This window comes from Equus quagga, chromosome 2 (assembly GCF_021613505.1).
Source record: "Equus quagga isolate Etosha38 chromosome 2, UCLA_HA_Equagga_1.0, whole genome shotgun sequence".
Classification (NCBI taxonomy): Eukaryota; Metazoa; Chordata; class Mammalia; order Perissodactyla; family Equidae; genus Equus; species Equus quagga.
In genome coordinates this window covers 23,413,498-23,422,630 of record NC_060268.1, presented here as the reverse complement: position 1 = coordinate 23,422,630, position 9,133 = coordinate 23,413,498, and positions in this window count along the sequence as shown.

Below are 9,133 nucleotides of genomic sequence, written 5' to 3'. Positions count from 1 at the left end.
ACCACATGCAATATGCATGTAATGGGAGTCCCAGAAGGAGAGAAGAGAGAGAAAGGAGAAGAAAAAAAATTTGAAGAAATAATGGCTGAAAATTTCTCAATTTTGGTGTAAATAGACCCCAAACAAACCATAATCCTTAATGTACACCCAGAAGACGCTCAAGAAACTTCAAGGACGATAAAGTACTGTAGAAGAATGGGCAAGATCTCCCTCCTTCCTCCCTCCCTTCTACCCTAGATCTCATGGTCTCATTTCCAGCCGAGCCCTCTTTCCAGACAGACCTCTGGCTCCTTCTCCCCACAGCTGCTGCTTCTATGTCATGTTAGTGGGGGAAATGCTGGTGTGCAGCTACTTGTGAGTCTGTGACAACAACCAGACATTATGCCTTTTCTACTTGTCTTAGAAACCTGAATGCTCAAAAGGAAAATGTAGCTCCAAAGATGCCATATATGCGCAGAGGAGATCACTGCCCACTTTCTACAAGAAGTGTTTTCGACCATTAGAGCTTTACTCCTTTTGTATTACAAGAGATTCATTTTTACGACTACTTTTTAAATAGTGGTAAAATACATTGAACATAAAATTTAGCCATCAACATTTTTTTGTTTATGTGAAGAAGATTGACCTTAAGCTAACATCTGTGCCAATCTTACTCTATTTTGTATGTGGGATGTTTCCATTGCATGGCTTGATGAGAGGTGTGTAGGTCCACGCCCAGGATTAGAACCTGCAAACTCTTGGCTGTTGACACAGGGTGAGTGACCCTAACCACTATACCACTGGGCCAACCCCTATTAACCATTTTTAGTGTACAGTTCAGCGGCATGAGGTGCATTCACATTCTTGTGCAACCATCACCACAATCCATCTCCAGAGCTTTTCCATCTTCCCAAATTGAAACTCTGAACCCAAGACACAGGGACTTCCCATTGCCCTTTTCTGATAGTCCCAGGGAATCGACTTTGTCCTTTGTGTCTGCATCAATTTCCAAGAGATCCTTATGTAAATGCAAGAACTTTGAGCATGGTCTCATCTTCAGATTTACCTGTTTTTTAGGAATTGGACCTTACTAGGAAGTAGATAAACTAATAAGGAGAGTTATTATTTTAACTAGTAATGCAAGCAGAGTTTTGAAGAGAAGTGGAAGGAGAGAGGAAGAGCTGGGCAGGGGCAAGCAATGGCACACAAGCCTGCCTGAATTCATCCTTCTGCCCCTGACCACCAAGAGGAAGCTGAGGTTCCTCCTAACGTCTCCTGAATGTGTTCAGGTGGGAAAGAGAGGCCTGGCTCTCCACACTTTTGAGTATTTTGGAAGACAAAGAGAGAGGTGAGAAGTAAATTTCCTCATCTGGATGGGGTATTAAAGTCATCAGGGAAAACGGAGAGGTGCTTGAGCCTCATGAGGGCCTTTGTTCTTATTTCCAAGGAAAGACCAGCCCAAACAAAGAGCGACTGTGCACTGATCCTATGGTCTTTCTACAAAACTCCCTGCCCTGAGAAATGGGAATATAAGCGGCATTGCCTCCAGAAACCACATCCCTAATGCTGATCCTCAGTGGAGCTGCACAGTAGGGTGGAGGATGGGATCTTCCTCCACTTATCTGGTCTCATTCACTACTTGACAGGTTAGCTTGGCATTAGGTCTGAGAAATCTCAACTTGAGGATAGGTCTGTGGGGTCCTGGTCTGGTGCTCTGAGAATTCTAGAAACCAGAGGAAAAGTTTGGTGACCAGAAGACAGGATATTTAGGGCCTGGGATAGTCTGGGGAGGTGGATATGGTGGGGAAGGGAGCCGTTTATCAGGCCTACTATACACTGAGATGGGGCTCCTGGCTTTGATGGACAGCATGGCGGCCTTGTGGCATGGCCCGTCTCCTTCCTTAGTTCTCAGTTTCTCCCTGTTGTGCTAAGGAACTCACCTCTGGTCTGTATCAAGCATACTTCAGATACATCTCACAGGGAAAGGTTCTATCTTTAGGGTAGACTGTCCAGAAGAAATGGAAAACACTTTCTCTTGCCTATGCTGGTTGCTTCTTTGTCCTTGACTATCTCATACCCCTGTGTCCTGCTCTCTTCCAGGATGATTGCTGGTCTCTAAGACCTGAATATTTGGACCTGATCAAGCAGAATAGTCTAGTAGCTTTCTCTTCTATCCTGAGTTGGACACATATGAAATATTCATAAAGTGTGTTTGATGCCTGAGTGAATAATATACAAATTTGCTTTGGCTTGCCTGTGTGTGGGAGATGGCCACATGGGTTTCTGAACTCCTGCATGGATTTAACTTCCTAAGGCATTGAGATCTCAGAAAAATCAGTGCAGATAGAAAGGAAGGGAAATCAGAGTGAGATGGGGAAATCGGCAGGAAGGGTCTGGGTGGGATCCATTCTTCACCTGGGCCACTGGAGTAGTGGTGATGGAATACTCTGATGGCTCAGTTAGGTTCTGGGTATCTGACCTGGTTGGGCTGTATCGCACAGCAGTAGAGGGACAAGGTAAAGGTGATACCTAGGAAACTCTTCACAAGCTCTCCTATTTTTGATGTAGACAATAACTCTTGGGATAGAAAATCATTTTTAGCATTGGAGGATGGAATGTTATATTGCTCCCTTTCAGCTTTCCTTCTACTAGAATCATGTGCCATCATAATACTTTATCCATGTCCTGGTCACTAGTGAGCGGGCCATGAAACAGAGAGGCCCACCATTGCCCCTTGGAGAAGTTTCTATCCTTTCAGTGAATTGTTGTCAACAATAGCACTGGGGTGGGCAAATGCCGTGGTAGGACTGAGACAAGGATGGGTCACAGAGATAGCCTGGCTGGGGCTCTCTGCCAAGTGCTGAAGGTGTTGTAAGAAACCCCTTCTTAGGCATTGCTGAGTCAGCGTGACCACACTCACCAGGAGGAGATACTGGCAACTCTGAAGGAATGAATAGGGCTTTGGGGGACTCTGGCCTGAGTCAGAAGTGATGCTCCCCACCTTGGTCAAGTTCTGGGTGTTCAAAGAGCCTGACTATCACCACACATTGCCTTGGGTGTGATTAGCATCAAGCTACTTCCTAAAATATCATCACTTGACCTAAACCTTTCCCTTTTAGTCTTTCACTATTTGAAGCCTGAGCCCTTTTTCTGTATTCATGCAAGAGTGCCCTTGGGGCCTGTCCCTTGGTCAAGTGGTTAAGTTCACGGGCTCCACTTTGGTGGCTCAGGGTTCACCTGTGTGGCTCTTGGGCATGGACCTACACACTGCACATCAAGTCACACTGTGGCAACATCCCACGTATAAGGACTAGAAGGACCTACAACTAGGACATATGACTATGTACTGGGACTTAGGGGAGAAAAGAACAAAGAGGGAAATTGCCAACAGATGTTAACTGAGGGCCCAACTTCCTCAGCAAAGAGGATGCTTAAAAAAAAATAATAGTGCCTGGCTCTGGTCTGACCTGAAACATGCTAGCCAAGAGCCCAGTCATCTGTCAACTTCTGGGTAGTTTCAGACTGCGGCAGAATCTTGGGTGTGCGGCTGCAGCATGGAGATGGGGGAGGGGTGGAGACAGGGTGTTAAGGAGAGTAGTAGAATGGTAAGGAGAGGCCAGAAAGGGAGCCTTAGAGGACAGCTGATGACAAATGTGCTTGAGTTCAGGATGTGCTCCCTGCAGACCGGAAATCTACTTCAGTTCCAGGTGAGGTTGCTAAGCATGAGCTTGTCATGGTTTTACAGCTTCCCAGTCTAGTCCGTAGTGACTTTAATGCACAGTCTGCACCTGGAGAAAGAGTGGGAGGAATTGTGTCCTTTTGCACTAGACGTCAATGTGCAAAACACTAATTCCAGAGCTCTGCTGCCGAGGTTTCCTTAAGAGAGAAGAGTGCAGAGCAATGCAAGGTGGTGGGGCTGGCCTCTGGGATGGTCAGGAAGGAATTGTCTCCTGGAGGTGAGCACCATGATGTCCGAAGCCTTTCCAGCAGAACAGCTGGAGGCAGAGAGCTGCCTGGGAAGTGCTGACAGGCAGAGAAAGACATGGGAGTGGAACATGTCTGCCCTGGGTGTTTCCTGGGACTGAGACCTGAGGCTGGGCGGTGCTCTGGGGCTCTAAGTAATTGTTTCAGAGAGGAAGGGCTGAATGGGGGACTCTGTGACTGCTCTCTCCCCCACATCAAGGATTCTTTCCATTTTGCCAGTGCAAACATTTAGTAAAGAGACTTTTCTCCTCCCAAGCACGCTAGTAAAGGAGAATTTCTCTGGGTACATGATAGCAAATACAGAGGTTGCCTGGGTATTCTCAAAGAGGTATTGTTGATTAAAATTTTGTTGATACATGGCTTACATTGAATGTTAGGCTAATGAATTTCTGATAAGCAAAACCCATAAAATAATGTTCACATTTACAGGAGAATTTCTGTGTATAGTCACTCGGATTTGACAAAATATGTCCAAAGTGATTATTCCACGTAAGATCACGGAAACTGCGAAAGTGAAGATGGTAAATGTCACACTGCAAAGAGTAACTTATACATTTTTTTAAAAAATTATTTTATAAATAATTGAAATCTTTAGTTTTGAAGTCATCATGGTGTATAACATTGCGTAATTTCAGTTGTACATTATTATTGATCAGTTTCTGTAAGAATAATTCACATTTTGATGGAGCTAGAAAAATCTGACAGCTCATTCTGTATACTTACCTTAAGAAAGTTTTTAAAGCATGATTTTAAATTAAGTGACTTACGTAATCTTTTCTTTGAATATGGGCTAATCTTTAGGCTAAAAGTCATTTTATTTTGGTGAGCATTTTGTGTGGAGTTTTTGTGTATCTTCAGAGCATCAAAACAAGAAGCAGACCCTCCTCACATTGAAAATGAGAGCTTTGGTCCACAGTAAAGTGGGGATGGTGTGGTGAAGGATTTAGGAGAAGGACTCTGGGTGTGATGGACACGTGGGTTGCTTCCATCTCTTGGCCATTGAGAATAGTGCTGCTGTGAACATGGTAGGTTGTTAACTATTTGTAAGCAAACAAATCTTCTTCTTTTCTTTCCTTCAAGTGTTGTATTTTTTTTTTTTACATTTAGATCTCTGATATATGTGAGAGCTATTTTAGATTATGGTGTGAAGCGTGGATCTCATTTTCTCGTTTTCCCCAAATAACTACCTAGTTGTACATCACCATCTACCAGACGTTTATTGTTTCCCAGTGATTAGGGATGCCTCCTGTACCATGTATTAAATTAGGCCTTGTGTGGCATTTCAGTTCTGCCCTTTGTTCTGCCTGTCCCACACACACCATGGCACACAGTTTTAGAGCACACAATCGTCCCTCAGTATCCAAGGGGGATGGGTTCCAGGATGCCCGTGGATATCAAAATCTGCAGCTGTTCAATTCCTTGTGCAAAATGACAAATTATTTGAATGTAACCTATGTGCATCCTCCCTTCCATATATTTCAAATGATCTCGAGATTACTTACAATACCTAATACAATGCAAATGCTATAGATATTAATACTGTAGTTATTGTTTAGGGAATAATGACAAAAAAAATCTGTGCATGTTCAATAGGACGCTACCATCATAGGCTTTTTCATCCCCATTGGTTGAATCCGCGGTCAATATGGAATTTGGATTGTACTTGAATAACTATTAGGGGGTCGCTGGTAAGGGGGGAGTGCGGAGCCTTGCCCTAGGGAGAGAGATGTCCTTCTATCCCTTCCCAACACCATGGAGGGAGGGGAGATGGGGGAATGGATGGTTTTGAGGAGGGAAGAAGCCCATACTGATCTCCAAGACATTGACTGGGCTTGATTTGTCCTGAGGAAGAGATTCCATAATCCTGGATTTGTTCAGACTTAGTCCTGGCATATACTTGTTGTGTACTGAATCATGTTGACTAAGCAAATGAGAAATTGGATATTTCCTCTCTAGATGTGGTCATTTGTTTAGGCTCTGGCAACCCCCTGGAGCTGGCCTCTGTCCCATAGAAGAGTGAGTCACCAGGGGGGATCTCAGTCTCACCTCTCTGTATGAAGCATCTCATTGTTCTCGTTATCTAGAGCAGGAAGCTACAAACCCTGGTGAAGACTGCTGGAGGAGTCCTCATCCTATTTCCATAGGAGACGATGGCCTGGGCCTCATGGTGACACACCAAGGGGCCTTCGATTTCCCCCTATGAATGATGAGAGGAAGGGACATGAAGTCAGGCCTCCCCACTCCTGCTTCCCTAAATCACAGCCCTCTGAGAAGATATGGACCGCTGGGCTCCTTGAGTGTGGGTGGTGAGGTGCAGAAGCAAAGCTTCCAGATCTTTCCATCGCTGGGCTTTGGTTCTGACTGTGGTTACCGTCTGTAGCTCAACCCAAGTCAGGGTATGTTTCCCTTCCTCAGGACAAGGCTGCACATGTGTATCTTTGTATCCGGTGCTCCTCAAATCCCCTAGAGATCAGACTCCTCAGAAAAGGCCCCCATATCACTCAGGTCTGGGCCCCGCACTGAGGCTGTGGGGATGTCGTCTGTTTGGACTGGTCAGTACCACCCGGGCCCGTCTGCTTTGGGCCATGTTGGCTGATGCCTGTGGCCTTACCAGGAAGGTGGACTTCCTCTTCCCTTGATTCCCCATACAAATCTGCATTGGGCGGGTATAGAAATTGAAGCACCTGCTGCACTCTTGATCCCTCTGCCCTCTCAGTCATTCATCCCGGAGCATGTCTGTTCTACAATAGAGGCCAACCAGGCCCCAGCCCACCATGGTGCACTTGGTCCCAGGACTTGGCCTGGCCTGAGTCAGAGGCAGAGTGCTGTCCTCAGACTCGGTTCAGTCTGGTTCTATTCTCCAGCTGGTAGGAAGAGTGCAGACCCTCAGGGACTCCTGGGCAGAACTCGCCTCTTGCCCCCACCATTATCTGCCACTCTGTGCCTGCCTCATCCTCCTTGGCCCCAAGACAGGATGGAGCTTCCATGCTGGGAGAAAGCCAGCTGGGCTGCGGAAACAGAGCATCAGGTAGATGGTGCCTGCAGTAACACGATGTCATTCAGGCTGTTCTGCTGGTCACATTCAGGGTGGTGGATGCTCTGAGCACAGCTATGCACTGCTGGGTGCTTTCCTGATGTTCTGAGCTCTCAGGATGACATTTACAGGGCTGGGAAGGAAAAGTGGCCTACAGGTAGGTGTGAGCTGCAGCAGCTTGGTCCACCAGCGCTGTAAGGAAGGAGGATGGTGAGACAGTCGCTGAGGGAATTTAGGGGATGGGAGGGCTATGGGGCTGAGCTGTCTGTGCCCTCCGCTCCTCAAAGCCCTGAGCTGGGGATGGTGGGGGACACAGGGACCTTGAGTTTTACTTCCCCTGGAATATATTGAGAGAGAGCTTCAATTCATATTTTGGGCCCCAGTGGAACCTTCATTTTACCCCCTCACTCTTCTTGATCACGTCCTTCTTTTCTCCTCATTAACACTGGCCTGTTTCTGCCCCCAGACCTACTTGGTCTCTTTGTCACCCCTTCGTTGCTACCACCCTGGTTTTCATGGTCCCCTTATGAACTCTTCATGGCCTGTGTGACCGGTTGCCCAGGATGCTCCTTGGTTCCCCCTGTTCCCCAGCAGAGAGCTGCCATCAGCACAGTCTTCTCCCACTGGGAACACACTGCAGGTGCCCGGACTTTCTCTGAAGTATGTTCTTGGCTCCTTTAATTAAAAAAATTAGCTGTTCACTCATTTATTTCTTGAAGTTGTCCATGGAGAATGGAACGTACGTGAGTAGATAGGGATATGAATGGTTTTTTTCCATTTTAGTGAAAATTGTAATATTAGATCAAACATGAATGTGAAACCTTTCACCACATTCAAAGCTGGCTAAGTGTACTTTGGACTGTTTTATTACATTTCTGTCAGTTACATCTTTTTCTCTTCTCTGATGTTAGGACATTAAAGTCGTGTGTTTCCACTTCCTCCCTGGGCCCCCTAGGCTGCCAACCATGCAAATCTTCTGGGCAGGCTGCTGCTGGGTCCCTTCCCCGTCATCCCTCTGATGCTGCTGTGGTCAGAAACCAATCTCAGTGCTCTTGGCTTTGTAGGACAGCAGTGTACTATTGAGCCATTTCAGACGTCCTCAGGGCGGCCTTAATGTCACTCTCAGAAGGACGTTTTGGAAGCTCCTTGGGAAGTTTCTACTGATGAGCCCGTGATGTTTCATGGAGTGTCAGTGCTGGGAGAAGGCTGTGCCCGTGCCAGTATCTTCCCCACATGTGTCTTCTGGGAGCAAGAAACCTTCTTTCCAAGAAGTGGCCTGTGCTCTTGTCCTTGTAGGAAGGAGCATAAAACCTTCAGTAACATCTGCACACAGTCTTGCCCACAGAGTAGTCAGTGAGAAAGAGGGACCCAGACCCTGGATGTGGCAGAGAACAGTTTAAATGAACTTCAAGACCCTCAGTGTTTCTTGGCTGAAAAGGGTACTTCTGAGACTGAGATTCTGACCCTGGGGCTCTTGGTAAACGTAGAAAGATGCGGAGGTGGACATGTTCCCTAAGACCCTCTGCCACAAATCACCAGAAAGTCCGATTATCCAAGATAGGAGAGTGGTAATAGAGTTGTGATATATTCATGGGATGGAATGCTGCCCAGCTGTTAAAAAGCATCATGCTTGGGGCATGGGGCAGTTTGTGTCATTCAGTTTTAAGTTGAAAAAGTAGATTGTCGAATGCCGTATACAATTTTAACTCGCTTTTTTTAATGTGAAAGACAAGATCCAGAACAACCATTTTGTGTGGCTTTAATTTCCACCTTTATATTATGCAATTTTTCTCTATAATAGAAATATATTAGTTTTACAAGCAGAAAAAAAAATGTAGGGCTCATGATCCCTATAAACAGCAAACACTATTTTGCACGGTGGTCCAGATGAGCTAGCAGTTTAGTGAAACAATTTCCTTTTCTTCCAGGGGTCACAGGTGAACCCCATTGTGCAGCCTCACTTGAGCTTGGGTGTGGCTGTGTGACTGTTGCTACAAATGGGATGTGAGTGGAAATGCTGTGGGCACCTTCCAGACCAGGCCACAAATACAGTCCTGCGCTGACCGTGTAGACTCCTCCCCTTCCAGGGTTTGACGCAGGTGAACATGGGGAACACGGATGCCACATTTAGGGGAC